Source organism: Triticum urartu, chromosome 4A (assembly GCF_056163025.1).
Source record: "Triticum urartu cultivar PI428250 chromosome 4A, HENAU_Tu73, whole genome shotgun sequence".
NCBI lineage: Eukaryota > Viridiplantae > Streptophyta > Magnoliopsida > Poales > Poaceae > Triticum > Triticum urartu.
Window position 1 is genome coordinate 43,999,638 of NC_141876.1, and position 26,063 is coordinate 44,025,700.

General features: G+C 42.4%; 8 non-coding genes and 1 pseudogene across 8 annotated transcripts; all 9 read right to left on the reverse strand.

Annotated features, from left to right (window-relative positions):
- Positions 1–2,243: 2,243 nt before the first annotated feature.
- LOC147974686 (uncharacterized) lies at positions 2,244–8,706 on the reverse strand (annotated as a pseudogene).
- Positions 8,707–13,464: 4,758 nt separating this feature from the next.
- LOC125549802 (small nucleolar RNA SNORD14) lies at positions 13,465–13,586 on the reverse strand. The gene has a single exon (XR_007301516.2). It is a non-coding gene; the product is annotated as a small nucleolar RNA SNORD14 (small nucleolar RNA).
- Positions 13,587–13,735: 149 nt separating this feature from the next.
- Positions 13,736–13,918, reverse strand: LOC125549718 (small nucleolar RNA Z112). Its single transcript, XR_007301445.2, has one exon. It is a non-coding gene; the product is annotated as a small nucleolar RNA Z112 (small nucleolar RNA).
- Positions 13,919–13,976: 58 nt separating this feature from the next.
- LOC125549756 (small nucleolar RNA snoR77Y) lies at positions 13,977–14,057 on the reverse strand. Its single transcript, XR_007301478.2, has one exon. It is a non-coding gene; the product is annotated as a small nucleolar RNA snoR77Y (small nucleolar RNA).
- A 208-nt stretch (positions 14,058–14,265) lies between these two features.
- LOC125549771 (small nucleolar RNA snoR31) lies at positions 14,266–14,359 on the reverse strand. The gene has a single exon (XR_007301492.2). It is a non-coding gene; the product is annotated as a small nucleolar RNA snoR31 (small nucleolar RNA).
- A 61-nt stretch (positions 14,360–14,420) lies between these two features.
- On the reverse strand, positions 14,421–14,516 carry LOC125555059 (small nucleolar RNA R30/Z108). The gene has a single exon (XR_007304513.1). It is a non-coding gene; the product is annotated as a small nucleolar RNA R30/Z108 (small nucleolar RNA).
- A 76-nt stretch (positions 14,517–14,592) lies between these two features.
- On the reverse strand, positions 14,593–14,696 carry LOC125549739 (small nucleolar RNA Z107/R87). Its single transcript, XR_007301462.2, has one exon. It is a non-coding gene; the product is annotated as a small nucleolar RNA Z107/R87 (small nucleolar RNA).
- A 148-nt stretch (positions 14,697–14,844) lies between these two features.
- Positions 14,845–14,928, reverse strand: LOC147974687 (small nucleolar RNA U31b). The gene has a single exon (XR_015602356.1). It is a non-coding gene; the product is annotated as a small nucleolar RNA U31b (small nucleolar RNA).
- Positions 14,929–15,046: 118 nt separating this feature from the next.
- Positions 15,047–15,139, reverse strand: LOC125555119 (small nucleolar RNA snR60/Z15/Z230/Z193/J17). Its single transcript, XR_007304560.2, has one exon. It is a non-coding gene; the product is annotated as a small nucleolar RNA snR60/Z15/Z230/Z193/J17 (small nucleolar RNA).
- Between the last annotated feature and the right edge of the window lie 10,924 nt (positions 15,140–26,063).

The following is a 26,063-nucleotide window of genomic DNA, read 5'->3' on the forward strand; positions in this document are numbered from 1 at the left end:
CAGTACACAATGTGAACATAGCTCGAAGGCTGAGCACAGTTGAGGGGAATATGAAGGACTTACCCGTCATAGTTTGTAGCCGATGCCGAACATCACCGTCGCGACACGGTGAATTCGCCTCGTCACATGGGCGCAACCCACATAAGGATGGCAGGTCCTAGCCATCCCAAGGGTACACATATCTGCTCCGAATGATTACTCCTAGGTTTTTCTTCCTCTTTATAGATGCTCCCTGATATATTCAAAGAACCGAATAAGGTCTCTCATGGACAAAAAAAGGGTGCTAGCTAAATAAGTGAAAATAAGTCAAAAGTCTCTTCAGGTTGTAAAATAGCCTAACAAGAACCCGTGAGCTGGAAATAACCAAAATTCCCAAAAGTAGATAGACCAAGCTTCTATTGAAACAATGCCAATTTGTTAACAATTAAAACGAGATCTATAAACCATTGCCAGATTGCAAATAAATGCAACTTTCTAGAAAAACAGTAACATAACCCTGAAAGATAAATTGCACTTCATACAAGCAGGCCAAGATTAACATCAAATTGAGTGTATACAGAGTGATCGTCATTAGCATGCAGAGAGAGCGCTTGAGCACACTAAACATTACACAAGGTTAATCTGCACCATAGTATTGATCTTAAACAGAACAAGGGCATCATACTATCAACACTATCAAAACAGGGGCATCATACTTGAGCAGATTTACGCCTAAGAATATCAACAAATTGATCACAAACAGAACAGGGGCACCATAATAAGAATATATATGCCTGAATTGAACATATTAAGAATGAGGGGAGATGGTCTAGTATTTTTGTTCTTATCATTTTTATTTCTGCCCTACACATACACGTGATTCATAGAAAAACACTGGACAGAAAAAACTAGAGGATTTTTCCTTGCACTAAAGCACGTCACAAAAAATACATATGACTGATTCCAAGAGATGGATATAACTTCTTCTATCAATACACAACAGCACTACACCAATAGGTGAGCCTTTTGTTCAATTTAACAAGTCAACATCCTAGCATAAGGAGCCTATCAAAACTAAACATGGACCATTGCCAAACCATGTCATGGGTATCACTGCTGGTGGGAAATCAGGAAAAGAGACCCCAAACAATACCAACCTCTCCTATGTAGGAGCAGATTTATAACAATTAGCTAGTTCAAGTTAAAATAGATAAGGCCCAACTTATATCAGTGAACTAGCAATGAGCAATGATGGCAACAAAAAGAAGTACAAATTTTTATACGGCAGTGCTATTGGAAACACAAACGTTGGATCTGGGATGCACCGAGCAATGATGGCAAGTGGATTGAGAAAAGGCGGGGAAAAGGAAGACTCGCTAAGCACCGTTCAAGATCCATCTCATCGGTATCATCATAAGTCTCATGTTAAAAAATTAGCTCTCCCATGAACCATCCTATATAAATATATGACATATCATGGAAAGCAAACCTAATTCCTAACTATTGGTTTGTGTTTCCAGTACACAAGACTCATGTGTGCAGCCTATTGGGAATCAGGATACTTATACCTTTTGAGAAAAAGGTCATATAGTGGAGCATAGGAAAAATACAAAAGATGGATCTGGAATGCATCCCACTCACTGGAGCAGAGAGTGAGAAGAGGTGAGTGAAAGGAAGACCCACCAAGCACTGTTCAAGATGCATCTCATTGGTGTCCTCACTAGGCCGGGGTTCTTCCTCCTTTTCAGGAAAAAGACCAACATCCTTGCTAGTCTCCTGTAACGAAACAGACTCTGGTCTATTAGCACTCCACAAAATTGGATTATCCTATATAGATATCACATACTACTGCCATTCCTAAATATAAGATGTTTGGGTAGTTAAAGTAAACTGCCCAAACGTCTTATATTTACAAATGGAGGCAGTATTATGGAAAGCAAACCTAATTTCTCATTGGTTTTAGTTTCCAGTAAAAAAACGGATGTGCAGCCTATAAAGCTTTTGAGCAAAAAAGGTAATACAACAATGCAAAGCGAAATACAAACGTCGGATCCGGGATGCATCGAGCAAAGATGGAGTAGAGTGAGAAGGCAAGCGAAAGGAAGACTCACCATGCACTGTTCAAGATGCATCTCATTGGCAGCGGTAGCACCTCATACACTTCGATATTTGCCGACGGTCAAGCTCTACGAGTTCAGCAACCGCGGTGCTGCCTGGTTTCTCAAGCATGTCCATGGCCTTCATGTAGCACTTGTTCTACACGGTCATTCGCCGATGTGGCTCTTGAGCATTTCAAGTTCCCTCGCCTGCAACAACCATGACTTGCAGGTTGTTCTTTTCCCCATTAGCAACGATCCCTGCAACATTCAAAGAACCAGGTCAGGTGTTTCTCTAATGAGCACAAAACACGGCAGGAAAAAGGTGATAACAAAACAAGTAAGAAGAGGTTCATGGACCTTCACATTGTACAATAGTCTAACAAGGACCCATGGGTTGGAATTAACCAAAAAAGTACTACAACGGTCTAACAAGGACCAAGCTTCAGTTGAAGCATTGACAATTTGCTCTCAACTAAACTCGAAACCTATAAATCATTACCAGATCGCAGATATATACAACCTCTCAAAGCCACAATCTTTAGCCAATTTAGACCCTCGATCACTAGCTACTTAGAAGAAAATCCCATAGTTTAGTAAAGATTAAATTCAGTTAAGCACAATGAGGACATGATCGAAGCACAATAAAAAAATCATAAATTCACAAACAAGATGGAGTAAAAAAAGGTATGATGCAGTTACATGCATCAGATTGACACCATGATTTTCTCAAACGCCTAAATCCTACAACAAACATTGTTTGATCAACATAGAGCGGAAATTCTCTCACCTGTACACCAAGCTGCCTGACCCAGGTGGGGGCGATGCAAACATGGTGGAGGAAGTAGTGGCCATTCCTCGTGTCCCCACGCACGGTTGTGGAGGTGGGCTTTGTTGGGGAACGTAGTAATTTCAAAAAATTTCCTACGCACACGCAAGATCATGGTGATGCATAGCAATGAGAGGGGAGAGTGTTGTCCACGTACCCTCGTAGACCGAAAGAAGAAGCATTAGCACAACGCGGTTGATGTAGTCGTACGTCTTCACGGTCCGACCGATCAAGTACCGGATGTACGGCACCTCCGAGTTCAGCACACGTTCAGCCCGATGACGTCCCTCGAACTCCGATCCAGCCGAGTGTTGAGGGAGAGTTTCGTCAGCATGACGGCGTGGTGACGATGTTGATGTTCTACCGACGGAGGGCTTCGCCTAAGGACCACTACAGTAATATCGAGGTGGACTATGGTGGAGGGGGGCACTGCACACGGCTAAAAGATCAAACGATCAATTGTTGTGTCTATGGGGTGCCCCCCTGCTCCCATATATAAAGGAGCAAGGGGGGGTGCGGCCGGCCAGGGAGGAGGCGCGCCAGGAGGAGTCCTACTCCTACCGGGAGTAGGACTCCCTCCCCTTTCCTAGTTGGATTAGGACTTGGGAGGGGGAAAGAGTGGAGGAGAAGAAGAAAGGGGGGGGGGCGCCGCCCCCTCTCCTTGTCCTATTTGGATTGGGGGGGAGGGGTGCACGGCCCAGCCCTAGCCGCCTCTCCTCTCTTCCACCTAGGCCCACTAAGGCCCATTAAGTCCCCGGGGGGTTCCGGTAACCTCCCGGTACTCCGGTAAAATCCTGATTTCACCCGGAACACTTCCGATATCCAAACATAGGCTTCCAATATATCAATCTTCATGTCTCGACCATTTCGAGACTCCTCGTCATGTCCGTGATCACATCCGGAACTCCGAACAACCTTCGGTACATCAAAACATATAAACTCATAATATAACTGTCGTCGAAACGTTAAGCGTGTGGACCCTACGGGTTCGAGAACTATGTAGACATGACCGAGACACGTCTCCGGTCAATAACCAATAGCGGAACCTGGATGCTCATATTGGCTCCCACATATTCTACAAAGGTCTTCTATCGGTCAAACTGCATAACAACATACGTTGTTCCCTTTGTCATCGGTATGTTACTTGCCCGAGATTCGATCGTCGGTATCTCAATACCTAGTTCAATCTCGTTACCGGCAAGTCTGTTTACTCGTTCTGTAATACATCATCCCGCAGCTAACTCATTACTTGCAATGCTTTCAAGACTTAAGTGATGTGCATTACGGAGAGGGCCCAGATATACCTCTCCGACAATCGGGGTGACAAATCCTAATCTCGAAATACGCCAACCCAACAAGTACCTTTGGAGACACCTGTAGAGCAACTTTATAATCACCCAGTTACGTTGTGACGTTTGGTAGCACAAAAAGTGTTCCTCCGGTAAACGGGAGTTGCATAATCTCATAGTCATAGGAACATGTATAAGTCATGAAGAAAGCAATAACAACATACTAAACGATCGGGTGCTAAGCTAACGGAATGGGTCATGTCAATCACATCATTCTCCTAATGATGTGACCCCGTTAATCAAATGACAACTCATGTCTATGGTTAGGAAACATAACCATCTTTGATCAACGAGCTAGTCAAGTAGAGGCATACTAGTGACAATCTGTTTGTCTATGTATTCACACATGTATTATGTTTCCGGTTAATACAATTCTAGCATGAATAATAAACATTTATCATGATATAAGGAAATAAATAATAACTTTATTATTGCCTCTAGGGAATATTTCCTCCAGTCTCCCACTTGCACTAGAGTCAATAATCTAGATTACACAGTAATGATTCTAACACCCATATAGCCTTGGTGCTGATCATGTTTTGCTCGTGGAAGAGGCTTAGTCAATGGGTCTGCAACATTTATATCCGTATGTATCTTGCAAATTTCTATGTCTCCCACCTGGACTAGATCCTGGATGGAATTGAAGCGTCTCTTGATGTGCTTGGTTCTCTTGTGAACCAAGGCAATTGCACCAGTATTGTCACAAAAAAATTTTATTGGACCCGATGCACTAGGTATGACACCTAGATCAGATATGAACTACTTCATCCAGACTCCTTCATTTGATGCTTCCGAAGCAGCTATGTACTCCGCTTCACATGTAGATCCCGCCACAACGCTTTGTTTAGAACTGCACCAACTGACAGCTCCACCGTTCAATGTAAACACGTATCCAGTTTGTGATTTAGAATCGTCCAGATCAGTGTCAAAGCTTGCATCAACGTAACCGTTTACGATGAGCTCTTTGTCACCTCCATAAATGAGAAACATATCCTTAGTCCTTTTCAGGTATTTCAGGATGTTCTTGACCGCTGTCCAGTGATCCACTCCTGGATTACTTTGGTACCTCCCTGCTAGACTTATAGCAAGGCACACATCAGGTCTGGTACACAACATTGCATACATGATAGAGCCTATGGCTGAAGCATAGGGAACATCTTTCATTTTCTCTCTATCTTCTGAAGTGGTCGGGCATTGAGTCTTACTCAACTTCACACCTTGTAACACAGGCAAGAACCCTTTCTTTGCTTGATCCATTTTGAACTTCTTCAAAACTTTGTCAAGGTATGTGCTTTGTGAAAGTCCAATTAAGCGTCTTGATCTATCGCTATAGATCTTGATGCCGAATATGTAAGCAGCTTCACCGAGGTCTTTCATTGAAAAACTCTTATTCAAGTATCCCTTTATGCTATCTAGAAATTCTATATCATTTCCAATCAGCAATATGTCATCCACATATAATATCAGAAATGCTACAGAGCTCCCACTCACTTTCTTGTAAATACAGGCTTCTCCAAAAGTCTGTATAAAACCAAATGCTTTGATCACACTATCAAAGCATTTATTCCAACTCCGAGAGGCTTGCACCAGTCCATAAATGGATCGCTGGAGCTTGCACACTTTGTTAGCTCCCTTTGGATCGACAAAACCTTCCGGTTGCATCATATACAACTCTTCTTCCAGAAATCCATCCAGGAATGCAGTTTTGACATCCATTTGCCAAATTTCATAATCATAAAATGCGTCAATTGCTAACATGATTCGGACAGACTTAAGCATCGCTACGGGTGAGAAAGTCCCATCGTAGTCAATCCCTTGAACTTGTCGAAAACCTTTCGCAACAAGTCGAGCTTTGTAGACAGTAACATTACCGTCAGCGTCAGTCTTCTTCTTGAAGATCCATTTATTCTCAATTGCTTGCCGATCATCGGGCAAGTCAACCAAAGTCCATACTTTGTTCTCATACATGGATCCCATCTCAGATTTCATGGCCTCAAGCCATTTTGCGGAATCTGGGCTCACCATCGCTTCTTCATAGTTCGTAGGTTCATCATGATCTAGTAGCATGACTTCCAGAACAGGATTACCGTACCACTCTGGTGTGGATCTTACTCTGGTTGATCTACGAGGTTCAGTAGTAACTTGATCTGAAGTTCCATGATCATCATCATTAACTTCCTCACTAATTGGTGTAGGTGTCACAGAAACCGGTTTCTTTGATGAACTACTTTCCAATAGAGGAGCAGGTATAGTTACCTCATCAAGTTCCACTTTCCTCCCACTCACTTCTTTCGAGAGAAACTCCTTCTCTAGAAAGGATCCATTCTTAGCAACGAATGTCTTGCCTTCGGATCTGTGATAGAAGGTGTACCCAATAGTCTCCTTTGGGTATCCTATGAAGACACATTTCTCTGATTTGGGTTCGAGCTTATCAGGTTGAAGCTTTTTCACATAAGAATCGCAGCCCCAAACTTTCAGAAATGACAACTTTGGTTTCTTGCCAAACCACAATTCATAAGGCATCGTCTCAACGGATTTCGATGGTGCCCTATTTAATGTGAATGCAGCCATCTCTAAAGCATAACCCCAAATGATAGCGGTAAATCTGTAAGAGACATCATAGATCGCACCATATCTAGTAAAGTACGATTACGACGTTCGGACACACCATTACACTGTGGTGTTCAGGGTGGCGTGAGTTGCAAAACTATTCCGCATTGTTTCAAATGTAGACCAAACTCATAACTCAAATATTCTCCTCCACGATCAGATCGTAGAAATTTATTTTCTTGTTACGATGATTTTCAACTTCACTCTGAAATTCTTTGAACTTTTCAAATGTTTCAGACTTATGCTTCATTAAGTAGATATACCCATATCTTCTTAAATCATCTGTGAAGGTGAGAAAATAATGATATCCGCCACGAGCCTCAACATTCATCAGACCACATACATCTGTATGTATGATTTCCAACAAATATGTTACTCTCTCCATAGTTCCGGAGAATGGCGTTTTAGTCATCTTGCCCATGAGGCACGGTTCGCAAGTACCAAGTGATTCATAATCAAGTGGTTCCAAAAGTCCATCAGTATGGAGTTTCTTCTTGCGCTTTACGCCGATATGACCTAAACAGCAGTGCCACAAATAAGTTGCACCATCATTATCAACTCTGCATCTTTTGGTTTCAACATTATGAATATGTGTATCATTACTATCGAGATTCATCAAAAATAGACCACTCTTCAAGGGTGCATGACCATAAAAGATATTACTCATATAAATAGAACAACCATTAATCTCTAATTTAAATGAATAACCGTCTCGCATCAAACAAGATCCAGATATAATGTTCATGCTTAACGCCGGCACCAAATAACAATTATTTAGGTCTAATACTAATCCCGAAGGTAGATGTAGAGGTAGCGTGCTGACCGCGATCACATCGACTTTGGAACCATTTCCCACGCGCATCGTCACCTCGTCCTTTGTCAGTGTTCGCTTAAACCATAGTTCCTGTTTCGAGTTGCAAATATTAGCAACAGGACCAGTATCAAATACCCAGGTGCTACTGCGAGCTCTAGTAAGGTACACATCAATAACATGTATATCACATATACCTTTGTTCACCTTGCCATCCTTCTTATCGGCCAAATACTTGGGGCAGTTCCGCTTCCAGTGACCAGTCTGCTTGCATTAGAAACACTCAGTTTCAGGTTTAGGTCCAGACTTGGGTTTCTTCTCCTGAGCAGCAACTTGGTTGCTGTTCTTCTTGAAGTTCCCCTTCTTCTTCCCTTTGCCCTTCTTGAAATTGGTGGTCTTACTGACCATCAACACTTGATGCTCCTTCTTGATTTCTACCTCCGCAACCTTTAGCATTGCGAAGAGCTCGGGAATTGTCTTATCCATCCCTTGCATATTATAGTTCATCACAAAGCTCTTGTAGCTTGGTGGAAGTGATTGGAGAATTCTGTCAATGACGCTATCATCCAGAAGATTAACTCCCAGTTGAATCAAGTGATTGCAGTACCCAGACATCTTGAGTATATGCTCACTGAATGAACTATTCTCCTCAATCTTGCAGCTATAGAACTTATTGGAGACATCATATCTCTCAATCCGAGCATTCTTTTGAAATATTAACTTCAACTCCTAGAACATCTCATATGCTCCATGACGTTCAAAACGTCGTTGAAGTCCCGGTTCTAAGCCGTAAAGCATGGCACACTGAACTATCGAGTAGTCATCAACACGTGACTGCCAGGCATTCACAATATCTGCAGTTGCTGGCATAGGTGGTACACCCAGCAGTGCTTCCATGACATAACTCTTCTGTGCAGCAATGAGGATAATCCTCAAGTTACGGACCCAGTCCGTGTAATTGCTACCATCATCTTTCAACTTTGCTTTCTCAAGGAACGCATTAAAATTCTACGGAACAACAGCACGGGCCATCTATCTACGATCAAACATAGACAAGCAAGATACTCTTAGGTACTAAGTTCATGATAAATTTAAGTTCAATTAATCATATTACTTAAGAACTCCCACTTAGAAAGAAATCCCTCTAATCTTCTAAGTGATCACGTGATCCAAATCAACTAAACCATAACCGATCATCACGTGAAAATGGAGTAGTTTTCAATGGTGAACATCACTGTGTCGATCATATCTACTATATGATTCATGCTCGACCTTTCGGTCTCAGTGTTCCGAGGCCATATCTGCATATGCTAGGCTCGTCAAGTTTAACCTGAGTATTCTGCGTGTGCAAAACTGGCTTGCACCCGTTGTAGATGGACGTAGAGCTTATCACACCCGATCATCACGTGGTGTCTGGGCACGACGAGCTTTGGCAACGGTGCATACTTAGGGAGAACACTTTTTATCTTGAAATTGAGTGAGAGATCATCTTATAATGCTACCATCAATCAAAGCAAGATAAGATGCATAAAAGATAAACATCACATGCAATCAATATAAGTGATATGATATGGCCATCATCATCTTGTGCTTGTGATCTCCATCTCCGAAGCACCGTCATGATCACCATCATCACCGGCACGACACCTTGATCTCCATCATAGCATCGTTGTCGTCTCGCCAATCTTATGCTTCTACGACTATCGCTACCGCTTAGTGATAAAGTAAAGCATTACATGGCGATTGCATTGCATACAATAAAGCGACAACCATATGGCTCCCGCTAGTTGTCGATAACTCAGTTACAAAACATGATCATCTTATACAATAAAATTTAGCACCATGTCTTGACCATATTACATCACAACATGCCCTGCAAAAACAAGTTAGATGTCCTCTACTTTGTTATTGCAAGTTTTACGTGGCTGCTATGGGCTTACCAAGAACCGTTCTTACCTACGCATCAAAACCAGAACGATAGTTTGTCAAGTTGTTGTTGTTTTAACCTTCACAAGGACCGGGCGTAGCCACACTCGGTTCAACTAAAGTTGGAGAAACTGACACCCGCCAGCCACCTGTGTGCAAAGCACGTCGGTAGAACCAGTCTCGCGTAAGCGTACGCGTAATGTTGGTCCGAGCCGCTTCATCCAACAATACCGCCGAACCAAAGTATGACATGCTGGTAAGCAGTATGACTTATATCGCCTACAACTCACTTGTGTTCTACTCGTGCATATGACATCTATGCATAAAACCTGGCTCAGATGCCACTGTTGGGGAACGTAGTAATTTCAAAAAAATTCCTACGCACACGCAAGATCATGGTGATGCATAGCAACGAGAGGGGAGAGTGTTGTCCACGTACCCTCATAGACCGAAAGCGGAAGCATTAGTACAACGCGGTTGATGTAGTCGTACGTCTTCACGATCCGACCGATCAATTACCGAACGTACGTCACCTTCGAGTTCAGCACACATTCATCCCAATGACGTCCCTCGAACTCCGATCCAGCCGAGTGTTGAGGGAGAGTTTCATCAGCACGACGGCGTGGTGATGATGTTGATGTTCTACCGACGCAAGGCTTCGCCTAAGCACCACTACAGTAATATCAAGGTGGACTATGGTGGAGGGGGGTACCACACATGGCTAAAAGATCAAACGATAAATTTTTGTGTCTATGGGGTATCCCCTGCCCCCGTATATAAAGGAGCAAGGGGGGGTGTGGCCGGCCAGGGAGGAGGCGCGCCAGGAGGAGTCCTACTCCTACCGGGAGTAGGACTCCCTCCCCTTTCCTAGTTGGATTAGGACTTGGGAGGGGGAAAGAGTGGAGGACAAGAAGGAAGGGGGGCGCCGCCCCCCTCTCCTTGTCCTATTTAGACTAGGGGGGCAACCCTAGCCACCTGTCCTCTCTTCCACCTAGGCCCACTAAGGCCCATTAAGTCCCCGGGGGGTTCCGGTAACCTCCCGGTACTCCGGTAAAATCCCGATTTCACGTGGAACACTTCCGATATCCAAACATAGGCTTCCAATATATCAATCTTCATGTCTCGACCATTTCGAGACTCCTCGTCATGTCCGTGATCACATTCGGGACTCCGAACAACCTTCGGTACATCAAAACATATAAAATCATAATATAACTGTCATCGAAACGTTAAGCGTGCGGACCCTACGGGTTCGAGAACTATGTAGACATGACCGAGACACGTCTCCGGTCAATAACCAATAGCGGAACCTGGATGCTCATATTGGCTCCCACATATTCTACGAAGATCTTTTATCGGTCAAACCGCATAACAACATACGTTGTTCCCTCTGTCATCGGTATGTTACTTGCCCGAGATTCGATCGTCGATATCTCAATACCTATTTCAATCTCGTTACCGGCAAGTCTCTTTACTCGTTCTGTAATACATCATCCCGCAACTAACTCATTAGTTGCAATGCTTGCAAGACTTAAGTGATGTGCATTACCAAGAGGGCCCAGAGATACCTCTCCGACAATCAGAGTGACAAATCCTAATCTCGAAATACGCCAACCCAACAATTACCTTTGGAGACACCTGTAGAGCACCTTTATAATCACCCAGTTACGTTGTGACGTTTGGTAGCACACAAAGTGTTCCTCCGGTAAACGGGAGTTGCATAATCTCATAGTCATAGGAACATGTATAAGTCATGAAGAAAGCAATAGCAACATACTAAACGATCGGGTGCTAAGCTAACGGAATGGGTCATGTCAATCACATCATTCTCCTAATGATGTGACCCCGTTAATCAAATGATAACTCATGTCTATGGTTAGGAAACATAACCATCTTTGATCAACGAGCTAGTCAAGTAGAGGCATACTAGTGACAATATGTTTGTCTATGTATTCACACATGTATTATGTTTCCAGTTAATACAATTCTAGCATGAATAATAAACATTTATCATGATATAAGGAAATAAATAATAACTTTATTATTGCCTCTAGGCCATATTTCCTTCAGGCTTTGCCTTAGGTGGCGACGGCCACCTCCATCTGTGGCGTGGCCCTTGATGTCGGCATGATGCCGATGAGGTCAAACTCGCCCAGGAGCTTGCTGCCCATTGCCATCTCATGTCCACCTTGCAACATACGGATACCCACTTGCATCTGGTTGTCAGCAGCACTTCGGAACACATGTGGGTGAGAACATACATAGCTTAATATGCTGCCAAAATAATATGGATATTGCAAGAAAGCTAATGCAGATCAGTTGAACAAATAATCTAAAGCTCAATTACAGGATAACAAATGATCATCATGACTATAACAGAGGAGTCACCATCATCTAACAACGACTCGACCCAAAGCCATCACATAAACATCTGAAGACAACAATAGCAAACTGAGGAAGATCGGTGATGTGCCACCAACATAATGAAAAGAACATGCAACACCATATATAACTGGTGGAGCAACCAACATCATAGTAGTTCAGAACCATGTTATACTAGTTTAGGATTAGATGGGACAAATACATTACTCAGGCATGCAAAAAAAAGGTACACATTTACAACTTTGCTACCAGCGAAAAGTAGGGTTGCTACTATTAGTTCCTTGCATCAACTTTGGCCATCAGGTTATACTACATCCCACCTATAAGAAAGATAAGATACCTACAGCAAACCAGACCCACTCGTAGCAGAACACAAACAACAAAAGAATCCGATATGTAATGTTGTGGTTTACATGCCTATATGCAAAGAAGGTAAATGCAAGCTAGCATTTCATACAACAGTATACGACTACAAGTATAATCTAAGCTGCCATCCTAAGTAAACAGCATCAATTTCCAAATTCTGGCATAAACAAGAGATAATAACTAACATCCAATCGATCAGAGCCTAACCATCTCAACAAACAAAAGCCATGAACATGTCAACGTAGGCACTGACCACCACCACAGACCACAACCACTATATCTCATCGACTCGATGGCTGGAACAGAGCACTATGGCCATAGCTCGAAGGCTAGGTCCCAGATTAGACAAATAAAGAAGGAGAGAACGGGGCCTCACCTAAATAGTCATAGCCAAGGTAGTCATCCCAGATCATCATAACGTGTACAAACTGCTAGATGGTATCGATGTTGAGCCTCTTCAGCTTGACAACCACTTGCAAGTGACCCTAACAACCTTGGCTTGTCAGAAGCAGTTGGGAACACCTGCAGCTGAGAACATACATAGCTTAGTATGGTGCCAAAACAATATGGACATAGCAAGCAAGTCAATACAGATCAATTGAAAAAATATGCGAAGTTCAATTGCAGAATAACAAACAATCATGATTATAGCAGAGGAGTCATCACATCATCCAATGACTCAACAGAAATATCACAAGTAAATGAAAAGATCGTGCACCACCACATATGAGCGTGATATGATAGCAAACAGAGGAAGATCAGTGATATGACACCAACAAAATGAAAAGAACATGCAACACCGTATTTAACTGGAGCAGCAACCTACATGATAGTATTACCTCCGTCCCAAATTAGCTATCTTAGATTTGTCTAGATATGGATGTATCTAACACAAAAACATGTCTAGATACATTCGTATCAAGACTAATCTAAGACAATTAATTCAGGACAGAGGGAGTTCTTCATAACATTTATCATAATAGTTCAGGATTAGATAGGACATTTGCCAAAACAAAACACACACATAACAATAAGGCAAAAGCTCACGGGATTCACCGTCATTTGCGACGTCTAAAAACATGGAAGTGAAGACAACAAAGTATGGGGATATTAACAAGGCTCGGACATCCAAGGAAGGAATCAGCAGAAGTAGCTCTCAAGCTTGGCTAGGCGAAAGCTCTTAGGCGGCATCTGCGAATGTTTTGAGAAACAAGCCTTAAATTTATCAATTGTCGCCATAACATATCCCACAATTGATCAAATCATATTGACTACAACTGGGTTAGCTACTCGTTAACAAAAATGTAATCCCAATAACCAGCTTTGTAAACCGACCAAAATACTATGTCAGGTTCCTATCAACAAGATAAAAGAACAAGATAAAATAACCACTCAGAGACCAGGTTAAAATCACACACACAGCTGATCCAAACCAGGTGCAAATGGAGATTCCAGCCCAGACCAAACCACAAAGGTTATGGCCGAAGGAGGACACTTGCAGTGGAGAGAAGCGGTTGTTGCTATCAGTGTCATACAACACTTTCTATGGTCTTAGAATCTTCACTGGGATAATCTAAGATGAACGAAATAAACAATAGAAAAATTGTAGAGGAGCTGAAGATATTGGTTTTAAGCCTCAGAAAGCCGCAAAAATATCGCCATTGGTTATCTGACGGTAATTCCAACATAAAGCTAATCATCATGGGCTTCAATTGCATTACAGATCTCTAATGTAAAAAAAAGATTAACCAGCAAATAGAAAACTAAAAAATGTCAAAAGAAAGCAAGGTGTAGAATCAGAATATAAATGACTTCTCATTCACTGGGTCAGAAGGTGTGCTAAGATTGTTTCAAGGTTCCATCCCATGATACTGACAAAATCAAGAAGAAACAAAACAATTGAAAAACTGATCTCTAATGGATTCAGATGTAAAGATGACATCACACGGGTGGCTCATGCTACCCCTCGGATCAAGTGTCGGATTATGCATCAGTAACTCCTCACGATCTAAACAAATCATCAACATTGGACGACAAGAATAACAGCTAAAAAATATTGAAGAAATATACAGTTGCTCAGTTGTGGCAATGTTTAAGTTGTTTGATTCTGCCAGCAATGTCGTCAATGCTTTCAGAAGAGGGAGCTTGTTATCCTCATTGCAACTACGTTCTCCACAGCAAACAAACTACACAAAAAGAGTCAGGAGAGAACAATGAACGGGAGATTAAAAATATAGGGTATCAGATGGCTTGGTTCAGCCAGATAATCAGCATACAAATCAACTCCTGGGAGAAAACCTGTGATTTGGTATGTTGAGCTTGAATATTTGCAAATTATCAGTGCCATCACCCAAGGAAATGCTCCCTCCGATCCAAAATAGGTGTCATAGTTTTGAACTAAGGTTGAACTAACCTTAGTTCGAAACTGTGACACGTATTATGGATCGGAGGGAGTAGAAAATAAGATCAAACTAACTGTTCAAAATTTCATCTACGGAGTTAGATTCAAAATTATGTCAATCAACACAGATCCACCTAAGCGGACCCTAAGACTGGGGGGACAAATTTAAAATCATGTCCTCAAACTGGTTTGCAGAATCATTGGAAACATCAAAGTGATTATTTGTCCAATCGAAATAGATTAACTGAGTAGGGTATGATTTCTCGTATGCAGTAACTAAAACTAAATATGAAAGCTGAAGGTCATCATCTAGGAGAAAAAGACCATTTTCTTCAAGTAATCACAGTTTGGTCATTTGAACTATGCATTTGTGATCATCAGCCTACCTCAGACAAGTTACACTAGTACAAAATCATATGATTGTCTATTAGAATAGCTTGATCATAGGCCAAACAACATAACTAATTAACATGTCAAACAAACAATATGGTATGTAAGAGGGCTTAGAATGTGGGTGGTGATATAACAGGATTAACATCAAATTCATGACATATGTACTAAGAGGCCAAGATTAACATCAAATTCATCAAATTTAGTGTATACAGGGTGACCGTCATCAGCTTGCAGAGAGAGTACTTGAGTAGATTAAACATTACCTAAGGTTAATGTGCACCATAGCATTGATCTTAAACAGAACAAGGGAATCATATTAAGAACCTATATACCAAAAAATATATTAAGAATGAGGGGAGTGGTCTAGTATTTTAATTATCAATTTTATTTTTGCCCTACACATACACATGATTCATAGCAAACACTAGACAGATAACACTAGAGGACTTTTCCTTGCACTAAACCACGTCACAAAAATACAGATGGCTAATTCCAAGAGATGGATAGAGCTTGTTCTATCAATACACAACAGCACTACACCAATAGGTGAGCATTTTTTTCAATTTAACAAGTCAAAATCCTAGCATATAGTAAGGAGCCTATCAAAACTAAACATGAACCATTGCCAGACCATGTCATGGTTATCACTACTGGTGGGAAATCAGGAAAAAGAGATGCCAAACAATACCAACTGCTCCTATGCAGGGGCAGATTTATAAAAAGTTAGCTAGTTCAAGTACAAATAGATAAGGCCCAGCTTATATCAGTGAGCTAGCATTGAGCAACGGTGGCAGCAAATAGAAGTAAAAAACTTTATACAACAGTGCTACCGAAAATACATACATTGGATCTGGGATGCACCGAGCAATGATGGAAAATGAAGCGAGAAAAGGCAAGGGAAAGGAAGACTCGCCAAAAACTCTGCAAGATCCCTCTCATCAGTATCATCATAAGTCTCCTATTACAAAACAGTGAGCAAAAAGGTTATACAACATTGCAAAGGGAAATACAGACGCCAGACGAGGGATGCATCAAGCAAAGTTGGAGTAGAGAGCGAGAAAAGGCAAGTGAAAGGAAGACTCACCATGCACTGTTCAAGAGGCATCTCACTGGCAACACCTCATACACTCGGATATTTGCCAACGGCCAAGCTCTACGAGTTCAGCAATCGTGGTGCTATCTATTTTCTCAAGCATGTCCATGGCCTTCATGTAGCACTTCTTCTATTCGGTCATTCGCCGACGTGGCTCTTGAGCATTTCGAGTTGCCTAGGCCTGCAACAACATGACTTACAGGTTGTTCTTTTCCCCATTAGCAATGTTCCTTGTAACATTCAAAGAACATGGTCAGGTGTTTCTCTAATGATCACAAAACATGACAGGAAAAAGATGATAACAAAGTAAGTAAGAAGAGGTTCATGGATCTTCACATTGTACAACAGTCTAATAAGGACCCATGGGTTGGAATTAACCAAAATACTTCTACAACAATCTAACAAGGACCAAGCTTCAGTTGAAGCTTTAGCATTTAGCTCTCAACTAAACTTGAGACCTATAAATCATTGCCATATCGCAAATATATACAACCTCTCAAAGCAACAATCTTTAGCCAATTGAAACATCACTAGCTACTAAGAAGAAAATCTCATAGTTTAGTAAAGATTAAATCCAGTTAAGCACAATCTTAACATGATCGAAGCACAACAAAAATACCTCTCAAATACAAAATGGAACAGAAAAAAGGTATGATGCAGTTAGATGCATCACATTGACAGAGAGGAAAAATGATCTCACCTGTACACCAAGCTGCCTGACTCGGATGGGGGCGATGCGAACATGGTGGAGGAAGCAGTGGCCATTCCTCCTGTCCCAGTGCATGGTTGTGGAGGTGGGCTTTGTCTTGGGAGGCAGCGGCCACCACGCTCTGTGGCATGGCCCTGGGTGCTGGCGGGATGCCAATGAGGTCAAACTCGCCCAGGAGCTTGCTGTCCATTGTCATCTCACATTCAACTTGCAACACACGGATACCCACTTGCATCTGGTTGTCAGCAGCAGTTGGAACAGCTGCAGGTGAGAACATGCATAGCTTAATATGTTGCCAAAATAATATGGACACAACAAGAAAGCTGATACAGATCAGTTGAACAAATAATCCAAAGTTCAATTGCAGAATAACAAACAAGCACCATGACTATAACAGAGGAGTCACCACCATCTAAGAATGACTCGACACAAAGCCAGCACATAAACATCTCAAGTAAGGCAACGATAGCAAACAGAGGAAGATTAATGATGTGCCACCAACAAAATGAAAAGAACATGCAACACCATATATAATTGGTGGAGCAACCAACATCATAGTACTTTAGAACTGTTGTTATACTAGTTCAGGATTAGATAGGACAAATACATTACTCAAGCATGCAATAGAGAAGGCACACATTTACAACATTGTTACTATTAGTTCCTTGCATCAACTTTGGCCATCAGGTTATACATCCCACCTATAAGAAAGATAAGGTACCTACAGCAAACCAGACCCACTTGTCGCAGATCACAAACAACAAAAGAATGAGATATGTAAGGTTGTCGTTTACATGCCTTTATGCAAAGAAGGTAAATTCAGGCTAGCATTTCATACAACAGTCCACTACTACAAGTATAATCTAAGCTACCATCCCAAGTAAACAGCAGCAATTTCCAAATTCTGGCATAAACAACATATAATAACGACTACAAGTATAGTCTAAGCTATCATCCTAAGTAAACAACAACAATTTCCAAATTCCGGCATAAAAACATATAATAACCAAAATCCAGTTAATCAGAGCCTACCATCCACAAACCAAAGACATGACCATTAAATAAACCTGAACATGTCAACATAGGCACTGACCACCACCACAGACCACAACCAATATATCTCATCGACTCGATGGCTGGAATAGGGCATTATGTCCATAGCTCGAAGGCTATGACCCTGGATTAAGTGTGGACAGTGACAATGAGATTGGCAATGATGATGATGACTTGTATGAAGATAATGTAGATGAGGATGAAACAGAAAAGAAACAGGAGAATAAATCAAATGAGAGAGGAAAGCAGAAAGGAAATCAAGTCCAAAGTAAAGCTCAAGAGAAAGGAAAACAGAAGTATAATTCAGATGAAGACTTGTCTGAAGGTGAAGATTTGTGGGCACCTGATTCAGATGGTGAAGAGTTGCACTTGAAGTTCAACACTTTTAGACCATATGATCTACACAGGCCAAAATTCCATGTAGGCCAAGTCTTTGAGAGTGTAGAACTACTGAGGACAACAATTAAAGAGTACTCCTGCCAGAATAGAGTTGATATCAAGCTGCCTGTCAAAGATAGGAAAAGACTTAAAGCAAAGTGTGATGATGATTGCACATGGTATTTGTGGGCATCATATGACAAGAGGACCAAGGCATTCATGGTGAAGAGATATGTGCATGAGCACACATGCAACAAGAAGTGGAAGATTAGGGCTTTCACATCTAAATTCTTAGTACTCAAGTACTTAGAGAGCTTTAGGGCTGATCAAGATATGAACTTGATGAATTTCTCTAGGGTTGTTCAGAAGGAATGGCACATGAAACCTGGTAGGATGAAGCTCCAGAGGGCAAGGAGAATGGCTATGAAAATAATCTATGGTGAGGAAGAAGGGCAGTATAAGCTTCTTTGGAATTATGCACATGAGGTTAGGAGAAGCAACCCTAGCTCATCTTTCTATGTGTCCCTTGATAATGGAAGGTTCAGTAAGTTGTACATGTGCCTAGATGCATGCAAAATAGGATTTATAGAAGGTTGCAGACCTGTCATCTCTCTTGATGGTTGTCACATTAAGACTAGATACAAAAGTCAACTGCTTGCAGCTGTTGGGGTAGATCCAAATAACTGCATTTTTCCAATTGCAATAGTTGTGGTTGAAGTTGAGGACACTCCTAACTGGGCATGGTTTCTTGACACACTTAAAAGAGATCTAGGCATCATAAACACTAAACCTTGGACAATCATGTCAGACAAACAAAAGGGGCTCATCAATGCAGTTGAAGAATTGTTCCCTGAGTCAGAACACAGATTTTGTGTTAGGCACATGTGGCAGAACTTTCAGCAGTCTTTCAAGGGTGATATCTTGAAGAATCAATTATGGAAGATATCTAGAAGCAACAGAGTGCAGCTATATGAGCAGAGCATGCAGGAAATGAAGATTCTTAATGAAGATGCCCACAACTAGCTGCATGAGGTAGAGCCTGAAACTTGGGTCAAAGCTTTGCAGAGTGACTTGCCAAAATGTGATATTTTGCTTAACAACATCTGTGAATTATTCAGCAGGTAAAACCATCTTCTTTGATCAACATTTGTGATGTACCTGTGATATAGTAGTGCTTGCTGCAACCTAATGTGATCAACATGTTCAATGCAGGTACATTTTGGAGGCTAGGGAGCTGCCAATCCTTACCATGGTTGATAGGATTTATAGGCATCTCATGACAAGGCATTACAGCAAGCAAATGGAGTCAGACAAATGTCCAGGTGATATATGCCCAAAGATCAGGAAGAAGGTTGAGAAGGCAACATCATTTGCAAACACCTGCTATGTGGAGGGATCAGGAGATGGTCTTTTTCTAGTAGGTGATAGAGGGCATGACTACATAGTGGACATGCATAAGAAAACATGCACCTGCAGAAGGATACAGAAAGGAGGGATTCCATGTTCTCATGTCATTGCCTGCTGCAGGAATGACATAATTGATCCTCTTACCATGGTTGACCCTTGCTACTCAAAGGAGATGTTCAAAAAGGCATATGGAAACATTATATATCCTTGCAAAGATAGGAGAGAGTGGGAGGACTTACATGGGCCCCCAATTGAGCCACCATTGTATCAGAAGCATGTGGGTAGGCCATGTACTACAAGGAGGCAAGCACCTGGAGAGGTTGATCATAGAAGGGGAGGGAAGAAAATAACAAGGCATGGTGCCATCATGCACCGTTCTTACTGTGGTGAGGCAGATCACAACAAGAAGGGCTGCAAATACTTGAAGACTGGACTGCCACCACCAAGTGCTGCAAGTGTGCCCCCTCCTGAACAAGGTGCTGGAAATGTGCCACCTCCAGAACAAGGTGATGCTGCACAAACAACTACATCAACTGAAGCAGATCCAGTTTTAACACAGGTAACACTGTGTTCTTAGGCACTTGTATTCTCTCATGTTTTGGAGATTATGTAACACAAACTATTCCTGATGAGCAGAACCATGAAGCTTCAGGTACATATGATAATCTCATGGTGGACAATATGATTGCCCAGGTAATATAATTTCTGAATTTCATCATGGACAAGCAGTGCCTACTTCTGTATGAATTGTATTGATCTCACAGTTGTCACTTGTGTATTTTTTACAGATGCCAACACCAAGAGTTGTGGAATAGATGCCACTACCTAGTTCTGCTTTCCTCAGTGCTGCACAAGTGTTGCTCAACCAGTCTGCTAGACAAGGAAGCCAAGCAAGTTTCAGTACCATTAGGCCAGGTGAGTTGGCACAGAAGTTGGAGGCCATGAAGAACCGGAGAGATAGAGAACTAGAGGAGAGGAAGCAGGCCATTCTACAATCTAGAAGAGAAGAGGAGTTGAGGAGAGCTGAAGAGGCAGCAAGAAGGAAACATGAAGTGGCACAGAAGAGCCGAAGAGGCAGCAAGAAGGAAACATGAAGTGGCACAGAAGAAAGCTGAACTTGCAGAAAGAAGAAGATTGGCTGCATTGCAAACAGTTGCCAAAAAGAAAGAAGAAGCAGAGCTAAACAAGAGAGTTCAAGCTGAGACCAGACAGATTATTCAAGATACAATGAAAACAATAGCTGCTAAGAAAAAGGCAAGGATAGAAGCAGAGAAAAGAGCTGCTGCTGAGAAGGAGGAAGAGAAGAGACTACAGAGGGAAGCAGCTGCTGCTAAAAGAGAAGAAGAGAAGAGAATTGCTGCTGCAAAAAGAGAATAGGAGAAGAAGCTTGCTGCTGCCAAAAGAGAAGAGAAGAAGCTTGTTGCTGCCAGAAGAGAAGACGAGAAGATTTTAGCTGCTGCAAAAAGAGAGGAGGAGAGGAAGCTTGCTGCTGCCAAAAGAGAAGCTGACAAAAAGGCTTGCTGCTACTCAAGAGAGGATGAAGATTGCTGCACAAAAAGCAAGGGAGCAATCCATGGCTGCTGCAAAAAGAAAGTCAAGCTTCTTGGACAACCAATCTGATCTTTCAAATAAGGCTCCCAAATGTTCTATATTTGATATCTTTAGGTAGTTTGTAGTAGATGAGTGTTTGGTACCTAGATGATCATTTTACCTGTGTTGTTGAAATGATCATCTATGGTAACAATTTGCTCATTTTGGTTATGTTGATACATAGTGACTGCAACAATCTCCTGTAAGAAACATGGCTACTTTGTTTTCTATCTGGATGATGGGCAAGACTTATTTGGTTATCATGTCAGTTTGGTTATCTAGTGTCAAGTTTTGATGCAACTGTACTTGTGGATGCAATTGCCATGTCAGTTTGGCATTATACTTTTCAAGTTTTGATTCAATTGTACTGATGAATGCATATTTGGTCAGTTTGGCATGTCTGTCAAGTTTTCCATTTGTGCTGAATCAGTGCCTTACATCACAAAAAACCAAAACAATGCCATAGCACCCAGAATGACAAAACCAAAACAATGCCAATTGTGCTGAATCACTGCCTTATCTAGTGATCCATTTTGATCAATTTAGGCCAGCAATGCCTTTCAATTTTGTCACAGCAGATGTCCTAGAGAAAGGACTTAGTCGTGGAGCCATCGCGACGGGTTAGCTTGAAGGGGTTAAAGCGGACACAGGGACGCAAGAGAGTTTATACTAGTTCGGCCCCTTCGATGAAGGTAAAAGCCTACGTCTAGTTGTGATGGGATTGATGGGGTTTCAATGACTAGGGAGCAAACAACCTTCGCCTATGTCTCGAGTTGTTGTCTATTTTTCCTTGAACCGCCGCCGGGTCGTCCCCTTATATACATGGGTGACGCCCGTCAGTTCACAGAGTCCTAATACCGGCTCATAGATGTGTCCGGTTTGGTCTCTACTTATTCCTAACTTACAGTACAAGTTAAATACCAATGCCGGTTTATGGCTACAGGCCTTGAACCAACTATGGGCCTTGAGCCCTCATCTGCCTTCTTGGGCTTTAACATACTTAACTACTGACGAAGTTAACCCGACCCAGATAGGCCGGTTTACGCCCAGTAGTGATATCCCCAACATTAGGCCCCAGATTGATTTGAACAGGTTCATGTCAATCCTTAGAAAAAATCTTTATCTTCAATATCTTCTTGTAGTTTGTTGAACCGCCGTGACGTCATATTCTCTGGTCGTTGTAAACCAGCGTGACGTCACCTGTTTAATAGGTCTACGACAATTAAGGCGACAACTTCGTTTCCAATCCCGCGGTCCCTTGCCTTATAAATAGGACCAAAGGGTCATTTCTTTTTCCCCTTCGTGCCCTTCTGCTTCGTCTTCCCCGCGTCGTCCAGCTTCGGAGCTCCGCCACCGTCGACGACCTCTGCTCCGACCTTGGCCGCTGCATCACCCTGATTGTACCAGGGCATCGCAGCGACCTTCTGTTTCTTCCTCGGCTCCGGTGAGTTCTTCACCTTTTCCTCCGTAGATCCATTCTAGGGTTTCCAAGTTCTTCAGTGTTCACCGTCTGCTTCATACTCATATGATAAATCTTAGATGAACCTGTGAACCTTTGAACTGTGTAGCGGTAGTTCTTAGCATCCGCCTTTACTTATATGCTTCAAGACCATAGATCTGCCTATATCTCTGCCCATTGATTCAGTACTGTTCTTTTTTGAACCTTGAATATTTTCCTTCTTTTCTGAACTTGCTTCAGATCCGTCGCTGTAGAGAAATCTTGTGAAATCTGTTTTTGTACACTTATCTATCCGTAATCTCAACTGTTTCAATGCTTAGATCCGGCGGTTTAACTTTGTAGAAAAATTGCCAAACCGGTATATACCATTAGTCCCCTTGTTGAACCGCCAGATGCTGTTGCTTCATAAAACTCCAGTTTAGATAGAGCTGTCTCCGGTTTAACATTGTACATACCAGTGCACTTTAATCAATGCATTCTTGAACCAGAATTACCTATCTTGTAGATTTCAACATGGCCAAGCAAGTATATGAGTGCAACTGGGTTCCTTCCCGCGTCACAGAGACTCAACTGAACAATTTAGTCCTGATCGGCGCTTTAGGCAGCAAAAACACCATCCATTGGAGAGCCCTTGGCAAAGAATGTCCTCCCACACCCCAAGAAGGAGAGGTCGTCGTTTTCGTAGATCACTTAGCCCGGGGCTTTAAGCTGCCCGGTTCTAAATTTTACCGGGACGTTTTAGCCGATTTTCAACTCCATCCACAAGACACTAGCCCCAACTCTGTTACAAACATGTGTCACTTCCAAGTGCTCTGTGAGGTATTCTTTCAAGAAGAACCCACAGTGGAGTTGTTCAGAGACTGTTTCCATCTAAACCGCCGTACTAAGTTTTCTGACGGTTCCAATACGGAATTGGGAGGTGTGGCGATTCAGAAAAGGAAAGAAGTCACATACCCTCACGCCAAGCTGCACAGCCACCCCAAAGAGTGGAATCAAACATGGTTCTATTGCAAAGACACCTCCCTTGCTGGTGAAAATCCTTTGCCTGGCTTTCGTCCGGGGCGGCTTAGCAATACACACCCCTTTCCACAAAGGTTGACTGCCAAGGAGAGAAGAAAATACGCTCCTCAACTGTCCAAGCTCAGAGCTTTCATGGCCAATGGTTTAACAGGAGTTGATCTCGCTCGCTGTTGGATATGTGGAGCATACTACCCCTGAGTCAGCGCTCCGGTTTGATGTGTGAGTATACTGGCAGTGTTGATGACCCACTGCGACATGCTAACATCCAGCTTACCGATGAAGAAATCACAGAGGCTGTGAATAAAATGCTGAATGAACCGCAACACCTCTGTGCTCGAACTGGCCTGCTTCCCTTCTGTGCCACCAACAAACCGCCTGCTGTAAGAGTTTGATTGTTCTTTTATCTAAACCTATTATTGATATATCTGGTCATTGTTTAATATCAATGCCTGTTTAAACAGGGCAATGATCCGTTTTGGAGCAAGAAACTGCCGCAGGAGAAACCAGAAAAACCGGAAAGATCAATCCGGCAAAAGACTAAAGCTGTGAAGAAGACTACCCACAGGAAAAGAACCAATGCATCCTCTGATCCGGCCACTGATGACGATGTGGGTAACCCGGACCTTGAGGTAGATCTTGATTCACTTGGCTTATTTTTCACGCGCCTTATTGATGATGATATTTGTCAGGATGATGCCGAAGCCAGTCATGCTAATGTTGCAGAGGTAATTATTCTTTCCTCCGATTCAGATCCTTTGCCTTGACTAAAAATCCGTCAGGCAAACCGGAAGGTTAAATTTTCTCATCCTCTTGCTTACTTGGACCCCAAATTTCTTATGAAGACCCAACATCACGAAGCTCGCCGCACGACCCGGCATAGTGGCCAGGTAGTTACCTCCGCCGGTTTACCGAATAGTCCGGTTTGGAAACACCATTCAGAGGTCTCTAATTTGCCTGTCAGTACTTGTCCTAAAATGGGCTGTTTTCATCAACCTCTTACTCCGTCTGACTCCGATTATCAGGTCACTTCCCATTCATCATCTGGCGAGTCATCAGCTACCCAGCTGCCGCCGCTCAAAATGGTGCTTGGGTAAGCCATACTTATCATAATGCTTCTGGTGTATTACTTTGTAGCATATACTGTACTGACCTTTCTTACTCCTTTCAGGGCCAAGCCTAAGCCAAGCAAGAAGGCTCGCCTAGATAAAGTGGCTGAAGAAGATGCTATTCCTGAACCGGACAGAGTACTCAACCCTGAAGCGGCCATCCGTGAGGATGTGCCAAACGACCCACCACCACAAGATGATGATTTTATTACTGAAGAGAGACATGTTGATACCTCCGGTCCTGTTGACCAGCCCAGAAGCCCCATACGGATTGAGAAATCCACCAGTCCATCCAAGTCTACTGATAAACTGATGGCCCCAATGCAAACCGGCAATGCCAAGGATGATGAAGTTGTTATTACTGGCATTGGCCATACAGAGCCAAGCAATCCTGTCGCTTTGTCTAAACATACTGCCAAAGAAGAATTTGCTGCCTTTCGCAAGGGCAAGTGGAATGTTGATCTGGTGACTTACGCTGTTCTGAACGCCCAAGACATCCATTCCAGCTATCTGAACTGGCTATATACCAGTCGTGACTATGAAGCCAGTCTGGTTAACATGATGAAAGATAAATATGAGGTAACTTCCATATGCTCTTTCCTGCTTGTATGCGTCAATTCTTGCTGACTTGCCTAGCCCCCAAGGATCGGTTTGTAACCTTCTTTCAAACCGGGATTTAGTAATATAAATCTTAAAGCCTCGAAATTCGCTGATGTAGCCCCCAAGGGCCGGTTCAACTTAGTGTAGTTAAACCGGGACTTAAGTAATTAATATCGCTGCATCAGAACTTATTTGAACAAATAGCCATTAGCGACCAAGTGCCAAGTTGAATACGTGTATTGAGCTTGGGACTTTATAATCAAGTGAAATATGAAGATCAAATAGGCATTAGCCCCCAAGCGCCAAGTGCATAACTTGTTATGTGGTTGGTGCTTCAATTCTTGCACTGCTTGCTGAATCATATAACTGTCTTTATGCAGGCTGAGCTGAAGACAAAAGAGACCCAAATCGCCGATCTCCAAGAAAATCTGAAGTCCCAACAGACTGAAACCTCAAAAGCAAAAGAGGAGTTGACCAGCGCCTTAAGCGTCATGGAACAGCTTAAG